General features: G+C 39.7%; 1 long non-coding RNA gene across 2 annotated transcripts; it reads right to left on the bottom strand.

Annotated features, from left to right (window-relative positions):
- Nucleotides 1–271: 271 nt before the first annotated feature.
- LOC128089632 (uncharacterized) lies at nt 272–4,332 on the bottom strand. Of its 2 annotated transcripts, none has more exons than XR_008210625.1 (3): nt 4,186–4,332; nt 2,845–3,018; nt 272–1,521 (listed from the first exon to the last, which is right to left on the bottom strand). It is a non-coding gene; the product is annotated as an uncharacterized LOC128089632 (long non-coding RNA). The 2 variants fall into 2 exon arrangements; XR_008210624.1 differs by having other exon boundaries at nt 272–2,532.
- Between the last annotated feature and the right edge of the window lie 9,746 nt (nt 4,333–14,078).

The following is a 14,078-nucleotide window of genomic DNA, read 5'->3' on the forward strand; positions in this document are numbered from 1 at the left end:
AAAGAACTATTAAATGCCTTCTACATGTAACTGAAAATAACTTTTTTGGAAGACTGAATTAAATAAGAGAAGTATATTCTAATTCTTATCTCCATTCTCTACAATGAGTTTATGGGGTCTACCTTTTATTACTTCTCATTTGTTTCCTGGAAACAAATATTTATATTGGAGATTAGTAAGTCCGAAAGGGTGTTGGATGTAGATACCAAAATAAAGCAATGAAGCAAGAATAAGTGCCAGATTCTGCACCTGGAACTGGGCAGTCCTGGCTGTACATACAGACTGGGGATGAGAATTTGGAGAGTAGCCCTGTGGGAAGGGATTGCGGGGTTCTGTCTAACAGTGAGTTGAACATGAGGCAGCAGTGTGCTCTGGAGCCCAAAAGGTCAACCGTAGCCTGAGGTGCAGCAGGCCCAGTGCTGCCACCAGGTGAGGGGAATGGCTTCCCCCTCTGCTCTGCACTGTGCAGCCTCACCTACAGCACTGGGTGCCACAGTACGAGAATGACATAAACCTGTAAGAGTGTCCAAAAGAGGGCTACAACGATGATGAAGGGTCTAGAGGAAAGGATATACGTCGAGCAGCTGCAGTCCCTTGGTGTGCACGTAGTCACAGCACGTCAATCACAAATTTTGAATATAACAGCAGGTGATAACAGATAAAATTTTTGGAGAGAGAAGCTAGTGTTGAAAAGAAAAGCACAAATCTTCCACTGTCTGAGTTTCAGCACAAGAATAAGCATAAGACCTTTACGCAGTCATATGGCTCAAAGCAGGGATGGAAAAGACGGTAAAGACACTGCTTAGCTTACTGTATTTCTTTAGATGTAAGCAAGTTTCAGGTTCTCTGGACTTTTTGCATTTAATTTGATTTTGTTACCAACAATTAGTTTAAATAAGCAAAGCATGTGTATTTTTTCATTCATTCACCATAAAGCACAAATAACAGGTTTTTTTGTTTTTTTGGTTTTTTTAGCCATTTGAAATAAATTATTAGGAGAACTAGATCTGTAGTGCCACTTTTCAGATTGGCTTTCAAGTCAGTACACTACCTCAGAGACCTCTGTTTCACCTCATTATTATTCAAAGGAGTTCAAATCAAATGAAGCTATCAGAAAGCAGAATGGCTTTTCCATATTAAAATTATCAGTGAAGTGTTAAATTTTAGTGCTTGATTACATTGCATAATTGCTTCAGGTTGCCTAATTAGTACAATATATAGAGACAGAAATGGTGAAATGCCAAGAATAACACGTTACATGAGAACAGGTACCAGGCTGTGAATGCAAAATAGATGTGACTAAGAGCTGCAGCTGTGGAGGTGTCGTTTGGTGCAGAGGTTTCCACAAATCACACAGTAATTTGGATCAAATCTTTTTCAATAACAGGTACACGTGCAAATATCCTCAAGTCCTAGCAGGTTCTGCCTGATTTTCTGCAGTGTGCATTTCCGCTGGTGTGCTGCTAATTTACTTGCACAATATGTCTCTTCAGTTCTTCAGTTCTGCAATGTAGGCAGCTCCTGATGATAACAAGACAATAGGCAATGTCAGCAAACTAGGTGGTGAAGGAAAAATAAATATATACTTTCCTCTTATTCCAAGGAATAAAGCTTTTCTGGAATGTCTTACATTCTGTTTGTTCTCTGAATTTATATAAATACGTAAGCATTTACATTATTAAACCAGTATAGCAAGTATACAATTGCATCAAAACTTGCTCTAAATGAAAAAATAATGTTGGTCACTGTAGGGGTCTACTTTCATTTTTCCCTTTTCCTGATTTCGGTTTCACAGCTCCACCACTGGCATTGCCGCAGACACAAAGAACTGTGAAATAAATTCAGGAGTTATGTATCCAGTAAAGCTCTTGAAGAATTACTGTAATGAGAACACAATGATCAAGACAGACAATGCATAGTCTGCAACTGATTAGGACAATGGCATAATTATGTTATGGAGACTCAGCATGGCTGTTTAGTTCCTACTAAAAACTACGCAGTCAAATGCAAAATATCATTCCTGAGAAACAACCACAGCATTCAGAAGGAGCGTTCAGTGACCAACTCTTGCCAACAAGAATCATGACAGCTGCAGAGACATTCAGCTGGAGATGTCAGATGGGCACAGCCTGGGGCACGTTGGAAACTGTCACTATATCCATTCTTATGAGCTAGTCCTGACTCAGAACAAATACACCTCTCCCTCTTAACAGCATTGCAGCTCAGTATACCTCAGGAACATACAAGAGAGGAAAAAGAAAGACTTGATAAAGGCAATAAACATATTCATCTTTCCAGAGATCTGGTTCGTTGTTCCTGCCACCCCCCTGGAGAAGTGCTTCTCCCTTGGTTTGTGAGGTAGCTTTCTTTCTCGATTAACTTGTCCTGCTGTGCAAGTGGGAGCTTTGCATGTGCTTTGCAGAAGCCCTTTACCTCACAGAGACCTTCGCTCCCTGTCACTTGAGATGTTGCATGATCTGAGGATCCACAGTGCACATTACACAGAAGGTGCCAGCACCCCGGTGAAGAATGCTGCAGTGGAATACATTTGTTTGTCACGAAAGCTGTCCTCAAGAAGAAGGCACATAAACTGCGTATTGAACTTATCATAGACAGAGCATCATACAAAATACAGTCCCTAAAACTCCTTGGTCCATATGCTCAGGAATATAATCATTTCTCCTGATTGCCTGTGATACAACAGTTTTGTTCTGCTAAGTACTTCAGAATACTGAAGTGTATAGTGTTGGTTTAGGAGAACATGTTCAATAAAATTTAGGAAATAGAGGAATGCATTTTTGAGTCCTTCAGACTTGTATTTTTGAATCTTATGCTTACAGTTACCTTGAAATTCTTTGTTTGAGCATTCCAATCTCATGGTCCATTTGCATTACAAGCAGATTATGCTCCTTCCTCACCATCCTCCTTCATCAGCTTTACCCATTTGTATTCTTCCTTCATAGAACTAATGCAGCTAGCTAGAATGTAAATCCGAGCACATCTTCCTCATTCTCCTCTCTGGAGAGCAATTGGGAGGGCAGAGAAGAATCAGTCAAAGGTAAACTTAGATAAAAAGCTGAACAGTGACCTAAGAAGGCAGAAATATCTCAGACCATGCTTAAAAGTATTCTCATGGATGCTCAACTTGGCCTTGAAATTCCCATCCTGAAGCATTACAGAGAAAGTCCTGGTGCAGCTAAAATTCCTGTCCTTAAGCTGTATGTGTATTTATTTTCACACAGTATATAGTGACCTGTGAGATACAAGCCATTGGTGAGTGATCTTACCTGGAGCATCCTTGAGAGCTGCAGCCCAACACTGCTCTACATATATGGTTTCACAAATCATAGCCGTGGTAAACACACTATATAAGCAGAAAACATACTTTTTCAATTATTCCAAACTGCTCTTTCCTTGATGCTCCCTGTCTCAATGGCAGATTACATAACACTCAAAAGTCACACAAGTGAGAGCCACTTTCTTTACCTGTGAAGGATGTACAGTATTTTAACATCTGGTATAATGATTGCTGTTGGCAGGAGATGAGGACACGTTTTGGCTATATCATCAAAGATACTCCATCCACCTTAAATCCACCTCACCTTTCAAAGCATTAAATATACTCCTGTATGACAGAATCTCTGGATAAGGAGTTCAGGTTATGTTTCTGAAGCAAGGCTCCCAAAACACCTTAAACCCTACACTTCATTGTACCACTTGTACACCACACCACTAAGGTGCTGAAACACTAGTCTTTCAGATTGCCTTGACCTGCTTTTGTCATTTCCTGCATGCCCAGTCATTTCTAATCTATGTGTTTGGTAGCACCTTTTCTCCCGTCACCCCACTCTTTCTCCCATCTGAGAGTGTACATCCGTGCTAAGCCAGTATATATCTTCAGACCTTAAAAGAGAGGGAGTATGCTTTCCTCCAGTATCTGCACAGCTCTTAATATCTTACAGAAATTGCTGACAGTAAATTTATACTAATTATGAGGGGAAAAAATTGTGTTGGCTGAAAAGGCAGAACAGATTACTGCTGCAGATTTGGAAAGAGAGTACAAATTCCATTCTAAGGATAAAAGGAGAATAGAAGCAGTCAAACCGTTCACAATTCTTAGTTCACCTCTTAGAGCAGCCAAAGTAAAGTAGTGTATTGAATACCTGTTCCCATTGGATAAGTTACCTGTTTCAGCAGTGCACAGCTTAGTTTGTCCTGGTTCTTTCCTAAGCTTAGACAGACACAAGTCCATCTGATGCTGGAACAGAAACTAAGTGAATTCAGTTCATTTTATATTGTTGGAGAACTGCAGTAAATGTAGCCTTTTCCGTGGAAAACCTAAAAAAAAAATAAAAAAATTACGGGGAGCTGTAGTCACACTTTGCTAAAAATCTAGCCAATTGCAGCGTAGTGTTGAACCATTGATAAGAATCAAAGTCCTGTGTCCTATTAGCAAAGAAAAACATTGACTTTTGTATTCTTTTTTAAGAGGAGACAAGGAAAAGCATATAACCATTTTGTTAGCAAAAAGAAGTCTCTCTTAGATGCAGACTTAAATCAGTTAATCAATTAAATTAACCATCCCAATTAACATAGGATGTTTTGACATCAGCCAATATCTAAAGATCTCCTTGTTTGGATTTTTAGCATCAGAGGACGAATTTACATCCCATTAAACCCAAAACACACTGGAATTGGAAATATCTGAAATAGCTCAGACACTGTAGTTTCCCAGATTCCCTCCCTCATGAGGGAGTTCATGAGTTTAAATACATTCATATAGGAAGCTGTGTGATTCTTCTATACACTAAATTACAATATTCTGGGAAATTGAGTTCCCATACAACTTCTATATTGCCAAATTCATGGATATATTCAGGGAAAAACTGCAAGAAAGCCTCAAATCTCAAGCACTCAATTACACCAGTTAATCTCGTTTTTATGTCTTGTGATACAGTATAAACACAAACTGAAATATGGACAATTTCAAATAAACTAGAGATTTTTGACAAGAGCATAGTTTCGGAGGACTCAGTTCTTTTTTTTCTCCCAGCAGACTATCATCAAAGTGAGTCTTCATAAACAAAGCTAAAATGGTTCACAATTGGCTATTGTACAAGGATTAATTAAATAAAACTGCTGGCTGTGAAAAGTGTATGCAGAATTTATAAGTTCATATTAGCTACATCATGCAGAGGCTAGTGCACAAAAGTTTTGTTTTTTTCTTTTGTGACGACTAAGAGAGCAATTGACAGTAGCAGTTATACTTTGAACACAACTGGAAAGGGAAATAACAGATAATAGTTGATAAAAGCATACCTCAATGGTGTTTTTTTTAAAAAAAAAATCTGTTGCTTTTATTCAGGAATAAAGTTGAGATTGGGCATTAAAGATCAGAGAAAAAAGTAGGAAGCTTTGAAGTCACGTAGTCAAAGTTAGAAATTGAACTTCTTTTTAGTTTCGGAACTCTAACAACTATTGAAACTTTTATTTAGAAAAAACTAACAAAAACAACATCAACAAAAATCTACCTGTATTGAAATTTTTGGTGTGTTTTATAAGTTAATCTGTTAATTTGTAAAACTGGGATATTCACCTTCACAGTTAAATGGGCTCAAGTACACGTGAAAGCAGGAAACTCAATTATAATATATGTCAGAGGAGAGTCTGCTTCTTCAAGTATACTTGGCCAAGGACCTTTCCAAACAAAAGAGTGATAAAAAGGTAGAAGCCATATACAAGACCACCCAAAGAAACAAACTTGACAAAAAATGTCTGGTGTAGTTCTGAGGCTTGGAAAAGTAGGTAAGTGAACAGCCATGCAAAAGGAAAACACATAAATTGTGAGCAGGAAAACTGGAGCTTGGGTTAAAAGCAGGCTGGAGTTTTCTACTCTGAGAAACAAACATTTTGTAATCATTCATAGAAACATTCAATCACATTTTAACAGCATGTGCAGGCTATGTATGAAAGGACTGAGAGCAAATGTCTAATGGCATCTGCATTTCAGCAAAACTTCCATTTCAGCTATGTGTAACTTAAGTCTACAAGACTACCCAGGTAAATCTGTGCTCCTCCAAAGGCAAAAGAAAAGTCACTTGCTTTATAATTGCTTCACCTAAAAAGTAGCATGAGAAGAGCCACACTGAGACCTCTGCCACATGGTAGCCTGCATCAGGCTCAGAAGCACCATTTTTGGGTGACTTTCCATTTTGAACTGGGAAAAGAATTAATTCCAACAGCAGATCAAACTAAAGGAGCAAAAGTTCTCAATTTTTGATCACTGTGGCTGTGGGAATAAAGTGACAGTCTTTCCTGGCTCAGATTCTGTGACAACACCATATGGAACTGAAGCATTGTGAATTCTCTCTCTCTCTTTCTGATCAGTTAAGAAACAAACTTGCGGCTAACTGGTGACTAACAAAGAAAAACTGTAACAGACTTGTGAATGCCTTGGAACAGACAGTGTACTGTATCACTCTTGTGAAAGCTGCAGAACAAATACACGTTGTGTGCCAGCACAATGGGGCTTCTGCATCCACCACATGAAGGAAGAAGTAGTATGGCTGGTACATCATGCACACAGTATGTGATACCAGACACACTCTGCCCAGCAACAGCTCCTGGCCCAGTTGGAAGAGACAATCATACAGCATAAAAGGCATTGACAACACCACAGCTGGAAGTGCACGACCCACCACATCATTAACCACCCCAGAAAGAGAAGAAGAAAGAAGAGAGAGCTTCAGGACACAAGGGATCCACACTGGTGACTTGCTTTTCTTTCCTTTTTTTCTCTCTCTTCTTTTCTTCTCTTTTCTTTTTCCTCTCTTGTACTCTCATCTTTCAATAAATAAAGGCACTATCTTGCTCGATCAAAAGCTTGACTCCATGCCGAGTCTTAATTTAAAGGGATTAGGATCAATATAATGAAGCACAGCTTGCAAAATGGGTGAACAACATTTTCCTTACAAGTAGAAGAAACCAAATCAGCCAGTGAGAAATCCTCTGGAATGAAAAATAAAGCATTCCCCATATTTAATATCTTCATTGGAGGATAAATGCTGGAGGGGAACCTCAAAATGAAGACTACCTCATAGAAATGTTCATTAAGGTCCCATTTCTCCAGTCTCCTGTTGTTGTCCGTGATTACAGAAAAACTTACTCTGCTGACCACTTCGATACACGTAACAACAACTGGATGGCTATTGTGGACAGCTTTCTTATTGTGGCCATGCAGGAATGATACATGTTACTGATCAGGGTACTTGGGAAGCAAATACAGTGACAACAGATAAGTCACACACCAGCATGTATGTAAGAAGGCAAAAGAAAAACTGAGAAAACGCTAAGATTTTGTCGCATTAACACTGATACATTCAGAAAAGTGTAAAAAGACCTCAGGCACAGAGAAAGAGTCGAAAAAGATTCCCCCATATTCCTCTAATTCCTCTAATGCATCCACTTTTGCACAGTTCTACAGAGTCTCTTGTAATTCATTTCCTTAACCCCAGGAGACCCAGGTTAGTCTAGTTAACCTCCTTTTTCACTAATTACAACGTTCCAGTTGAAAGTCTCCAAGGCTACATCTGGTTATTGCAAAGATCTGTCCTTCGTGGACAGAAGAGCTCGGCCTCTGTATTTAGGCTTTTGTATCAGTGTGTTTACTAGGTTTTCTACTTCTCAGATTCATCGTTCGTGTTGAACAGCCCTTAACCAAATAAGACTGCAAACCAGATAGTCTCATGTCCCTCATACACTGCAATGCTGTAGTCTGGTATTTTTGTTGTAACACAGGGAATCTTGAGGATAATCTTGCAAACCCTTGGAAGATAGAAGGGTTTTACTTTAAGGTAAAAGAGTGGCTACAGATCTGTACTTAATTTTTTTTATTTTTATTTATGTTATTTTATTTTCAGTTTATATAGCTTGAACCATATGCATTGTTCTCTGAATAAGCAGCCTCCTTTACTATTTTTTGGAGAGAGGGAAGAAGAGATTAGGTTTGATTTCTTATGAATAAGAACTTCTATGAATAAGTTTGATTTCCTATTTACATAAGAATGTGATTTAGAACAGTGTTTTGTTTCCACAACGAACGAGATAAAATAGGGAATGGATATCTGAGGAGGTTAAAAATAATGAAGACATTTTACTACATGAGAAGAATGTTTTGCAGATTGGCATTGATAGGTCCATCTTCTGCTCTTCACCCTTTTATAGAATTGATTACTCAATATAGGGCTGAATATTGCATAGAAAAACAGGAAAAAGAACTGATTTGTTGTGAATAATATTCAGATTTCAGTAACTCATGGGGCCAGGGGAAAAATAAGTGCAGCAAGGAGGTAGGGTCTCACAGACAAGAACATCAAAAGCTCAGCCCAAAGAAGCGTCAGCTGTCAGGAGAAGGAAAAATAGTTGTGCTTACCAAACTTCCTTATATAAATAACTGCTCTCGCAGAGAGCCACCGAAGATATTGATGGACATATCCTAGTCCAACAACATGCAGAGAAATAGTTTTTCTGACAGTACATCCCCTAACTAGGATTCAGCTTTCCCCTACCCAATTGTACCCATTCTGTCCTGCAGTGAGCCAGATCTACCATCCAAATGCTCATCAGCCTCCAGTGACTCCAGTTGTTCACAACTTCTCTGATAAACTTGTACATTTTATCAAAGCATCTTCTCAGCATCTTCTGAGCAGGGCTGGGCAGGTTGGGCAGGCTAGCTCAAATGTTGTAGTACTCTTTTCTCCATGTTTCAGCTCCCAAGCCACAGAGTACATCCTTCATGTGCAACAAGAAACAAAATTCTGCATCAACAGAAGTGGGCAGTGCCACTTGAGGATAACAGATGCCTTAGCTTGGCAAATCACTTCTGCTGGTGAACACTTATCTAGGATCACTGCTATGAAAACAGCCCAAAATGCCTGAAGACTTCTGAAACTTGTTGCTAGCAACAGCTCTGTATTGACATAGAGCCAGATTTTCTCTGTTTCTTTCATCTTAATTCATAATTTCATTATACGGACCTAGAAAAATATTAATACATGCAATTAGAAAATTTCAAAATCAGTCCATAAATAGGAAGGGGACAAGCCCACAGTTAGCTCAGTATTAAATGGAGCTGCATAATATCCACAGCAATTAAGCTGCAAAGTACCATAATTTACATAAACAAACAAAAAAAATGGGGGTGGATGTAGTAATGTTTGTTTCATAAAAAAACTGAATACTTGTTTCAAAAACAAACAGCTCTAAAACAACACTGTAGCCAACATAACACTGCCTAGTAATTCTGGCTGCTGCTTTTACACAATTAACCTTCCTTCCAGATGGAGTGGCATTTGGGAAAAAAAGATGAACTGTTCCTACCAGAGGTAGAGCGCCCACTGCAGGTACAACATACAAAAGATGTCAAGAGCTATGGAGCATCTAACAAACATTTCTTCCACATCAATGGCCACCAAAAGAGCAAAGGAGAAACAAGGCAAAATGGGAATCAGCCCAACATTTTAAGTGGTAGGCTATGACTACACACCTGAAACTTCTGCAAGAATGTTAGAAATCTCTGAGCATTTATACTCTTCACCATCATGAAAGGGTGCTGACAAGAGTTCTACAGAAGACAGCCCTTCCCCCCACCATTAGCAGGAGTGCTGTCTGAGTCCCATAAGAAGAGAGACGTGTCAAGCAGTGCCTGAAGATGTCTTTGAGGAATATCAGCCTTCAGCTTCATTGGCAAAACCTATTATGAACCCTCATCAAATATCCCATCAGTTACATGCTGGTGTTGTAAATGCTCAAGAGGATGGAATCAGCTGATCCTAAAGCTCTCTCACAGCCTTGCTGACTAATTTGAGTGAGTAGGGATCACTCCTGATTCCAATGTCCGAAGCCCAACTATGAACAGCCAGCATTTCTAGAGCTAGAGAGAACACTCCAGTCCTCTAGACTGTTCTTTCAGTCAGTTGCCTGAGAGTAATGACATCCGCTTCCAGCTTACTGTGAAAGTCCCAGATAGAGTGCTAAGAGAACTTAAAAGTATATCATTATCTGCAGGAGAAATATTTCATCTCTCTTATGAATATGAATAAATATTTATGTGTTTGTTTATTGAAACATCGCAGTGTCCCCATAGGACAGAAACTGCAGTTTTAACCAGCTCATTTCTGAAATTCTTCAGCATTCTGCTGCTATAACTGCCACTCCAGACAAATCAAGCACAGCTCATCTTTCCTGTCTGTATACACAAGCCACAACAGCCAAGGAGTGAGAGAGAAGCAATGCTAACCCCTATTTCTTCAGGTTCCTCTCATTAATGTTTAACCAGACAACAAAAGGAATATGGTATCACCAACCACAAAGAAGGCTTTTACTGCTGAAAAGTATGAATTATTGCATTTAAAATTAGTAAATGTATGTAGAGGAAGGCAATTCCTGAGCAGTTCCAAAACCTGAAAGCTAAAACAAATTCAGTCCTAAAATTGTGTAAATGTCACAGAAGCAATTTCAAAATATTTTCCAGCTCTTTTCCTTGGGGAACTGAAAGCAGCTTAAATTTTAAGTAACATTATGTAGCCAATGTCCTGCGATATTTGTAGATTCCATGTTTCTCCAGAAGAGTCAAATTTTCCAGGAAAATGGTTTCTTTATCTCTAAGTCCTGTCTAAACTCTCAACTACTTTCAAAACTATTTATTTTGAATGAAGAATAACAGAAGACACTCCTGATCAGCTTCCTGACTTTGCTGCTGCGTTTCACACCAGAATCCTCCACCACCATGAAGCAGACTGTGGGTGCTCTCTGTGCTCCAGGTTGCCAGGCCAAGGGCACGACGTGGTGCTTGACCTCCATGCTCATACACCACATCATCTCCCTACAAACTGTCCACAGCAATGCACTCACAACACACTCAAGTCGGAGGCACACAAACCCCATGAGCCACAGTGCCAAATCCTGGTGGGATCAGACAAGATCTGACTCCAAGCTCCCTTCCTTCAGGAAGCTGTAAACTATTTGGGATCTGGCCACAGGTGGCTCCCTCACAGCTCTTCACACATCAACACCTGCATAAATCCTCTCCAAGTAGCAGTTGGGCCCTGGCTGATTCCAGGCTGACATTAACAAGCACAGATCTCCTTCCTGTTCCTGGTGGTACCACCTGCTGAGTAGATGTGCCATGCCAGCACACATCGAGCCACACTGTCCTCTGCCTAAATGGATTCTCTACCAGCATAGATGCAATAAATCCTGCAAATTCTTTTCTTCTCTTCCTCCCTGCACTGGATGGAAGCTACAGTAAAAAAAAATCAACGTTCTGCATTGTTAGAAAAAGTTTAAAATAATTTAAAAGCAAATAGCATACTTAGAACAGACTACAAAGCTCTTCCGCTCTCAGTTGAGATGTCTGGCAGGCAGCATAGACATGAAGCTCACAGTTTTACAGTCCATGGTAACAAGTGAAGACAGAAACAAATATTTAGGGCTTTCATCTGAATGAGCATTAAAAACAGATAAGCAAATCTCTTGGACAAGTTTGCCTTTCCTTGCTATGCAGTCAGAGCAAGGCCAGAGGCAACAGAATTAACTTTTGAATGTTAGCAGTGCTGATGCTCACGAGAGGTGGAATTTCTGTGAACTTCAGCAGTGGATAGATGGTCCTCTAGGATTTTGTTTGTCATCGACATTGATTGAGCACATTTTCATGCCCATTACAATGTTTAAGCAGTTCTGCTGAGGCAATTCTATTCAAGCCTATAGCTCCCTGACGCAAGATTTCACACATTTAATGGATGTGATGGCCTCAAAGATTCTCCTCAGCTCCTCTCTAAACAAATCAGCAGCACTCACACTTGATGCCTATGGACCTCCTCTCATTGTGGATTAGAAATTATTTACATAGACTTCTTGGGCTTAAGCAGATTCATAGCTCTTAAAGGACTGAGTGTCTATAATTTGAAGCCTGACCTCATTGGCACTGCACTACTTTCAGGTTGTTACCTACTTACTAGAAAAGTTCCTTTATAAAGAAACTTCCCATGGACGCAAATCCTGGAAGAGGATACATAGCCTTTGGCAGTCTTTAAATGCTTGGTTTCAAGTATTCATACAGTTATATAGTCTATCTCTGCTGTTCTACTAGTTGAGTAATTTGATAGTTTTCCTTAGCATTTACTCGTAAGCCCTGGGTTTCTGCAATGTCGTATTTCAAGTACTAGAACCACATACTGGTTTCTTTGTCTTTTTGAACTTCTAAGATTTATCTATCTCATTTTGGGCTGAAATTTTCTGTGACTCATTTCATTCCCTAGGTGGTCTGAGAAAATGAATCCGATGTCTGTTTCTGAATTCTGCAGGCAAGTAAGATATATTCTTTCTTTGCTGGTTTCAACTTCAACCTGGTAACTCAAATGGCCAAAACATCACATTTTAGCTCTTCTATATACAGTGGACCTAGCTAAGATATATAGCTGAGGTTATATTAAGAGAATTCACATAATGGCTCTGCTTTCCACTGTTGACAATTGGTTGAACTGAACGTTTGCGCAATTGCCCTTGGTGTTACCTGTCTGTACACTGCCTGAGTACAGAGAGAGTTCCACATGCAAACACCAATGTTTGCATTGTTCTCTAACACCATCTTTCTCCAGCTGTGAGGGGAGATTTTGTTGTCCTTAGGATAACCTGCGAGATTTGTAATGGCTTTCTTGGGATCAGCTGTGGTCCTACAGTTCTGTGGGTATAGAGACCTTGTTGAAGTACACTTCTGCTTCACTGCCCGAGAGACTTGACTTTACAGGCTTCTATTTCCTATTTCTAAGGAATTTCTATTCAAAACTCTTCTCTGAATAATGTTGTTAAATTCAGTGTTAAAAATCAGGAAAGGCATAGGGATAATAAAACAATAATAAGAGAGATTTGGATTAAATCTACATGTGCACAGGTAGCTCTATTGACAGTCCCCAGATTTGACAAAAAGTCTCCAGAAAAAAAAAAACACAAAGAAGGTTTCACGGTCCAGAGGCTGCTGGGTTAAACAAAAACTCTCAAATTCTCTGGGTTAAACAAAAAATTTTAATGTCTCTGAAACAGAATCTGTGCCTGCACACATAATAAAAGAGCAATGAAAAACAAAATCACAAGCCAAAGTTTCTCTTTTCCACTCCAGTGTACTTTTGGACAGGAGGAAATCAATAGTCGCTGTGAGAATCTCTTCTGAAAGATCAGCTTGTAAGCATAGCTCCCTGGTGTCCTGAGGATGTCTGTGCTGCCCCTACAAGCAGGACAGTCTGGCCCAAAGATGAGAAAATTCCACAATAAAGTACACAGCCGCCTGTGTATAACATTAGCCTTAGATCCCTGGTAAATTGAAAGCTTATGGAAGCAGGAGAAGAGGAAAAAGAAAGTTTTGCTACCTCCTATAATCCAGGAATCTATTTTTTAACTCCTTTGTGTGCAGCAAAACTCAGAGAACATTTCTTTTTTTTTTTTTCCCAGTTCTCTTTGTTCTGCAAAATTCTCTTTGCTGCTTGAGAGGTTCACAGCCAAAAAGAGATTTCTTAGGATGAAATTTGTCCTGCTGAATGGCACATACTTGGTTTTCTCTCTCTCACTAAAATCCAAGGCTTTAGCAAGGTCAGATCTTTGCAGCTTCATCATCATTTTGCAAGTCATCTGCTGGCACAGGGACCTCACTTCTGGCCTGCTACCACAGCATCCACAGACTTGTTCTTAGAGAAAGTCACCTGAAAGTCAACTGGAAGTGGATATGAGCTTCCAGCTTCCATAAGCCATGGAAGATGCTTTCTCTTTCACAAGATTGCACTGAGTTGCAGAGGTAGGGAGCTGAAATTTGCCACTGCCCAACTGCACACAAGAGTTCAGTGTACCAACACAAGCAAGCTCTTGAGGAGCTGTATGTCAGGCTCTAAAATGCTGCTGGAGACTGAACTCCTCTGCACCTCGGAAGGTCACTGTGAGATTTTACTCTGAGGGAGTCAAGCTGTGGCAATCATGCATTCACCTCTCATCCTTCTTCCTATATACATTCACCCTCCGAGCACACTGCCCCT

This window comes from Tympanuchus pallidicinctus, unplaced genomic scaffold, assembly GCF_026119805.1.
Source record: "Tympanuchus pallidicinctus isolate F22 unplaced genomic scaffold, pur_lepc_1.0 scaffold4, whole genome shotgun sequence".
Taxonomy (NCBI): Eukaryota; Metazoa; Chordata; class Aves; order Galliformes; family Phasianidae; genus Tympanuchus; species Tympanuchus pallidicinctus.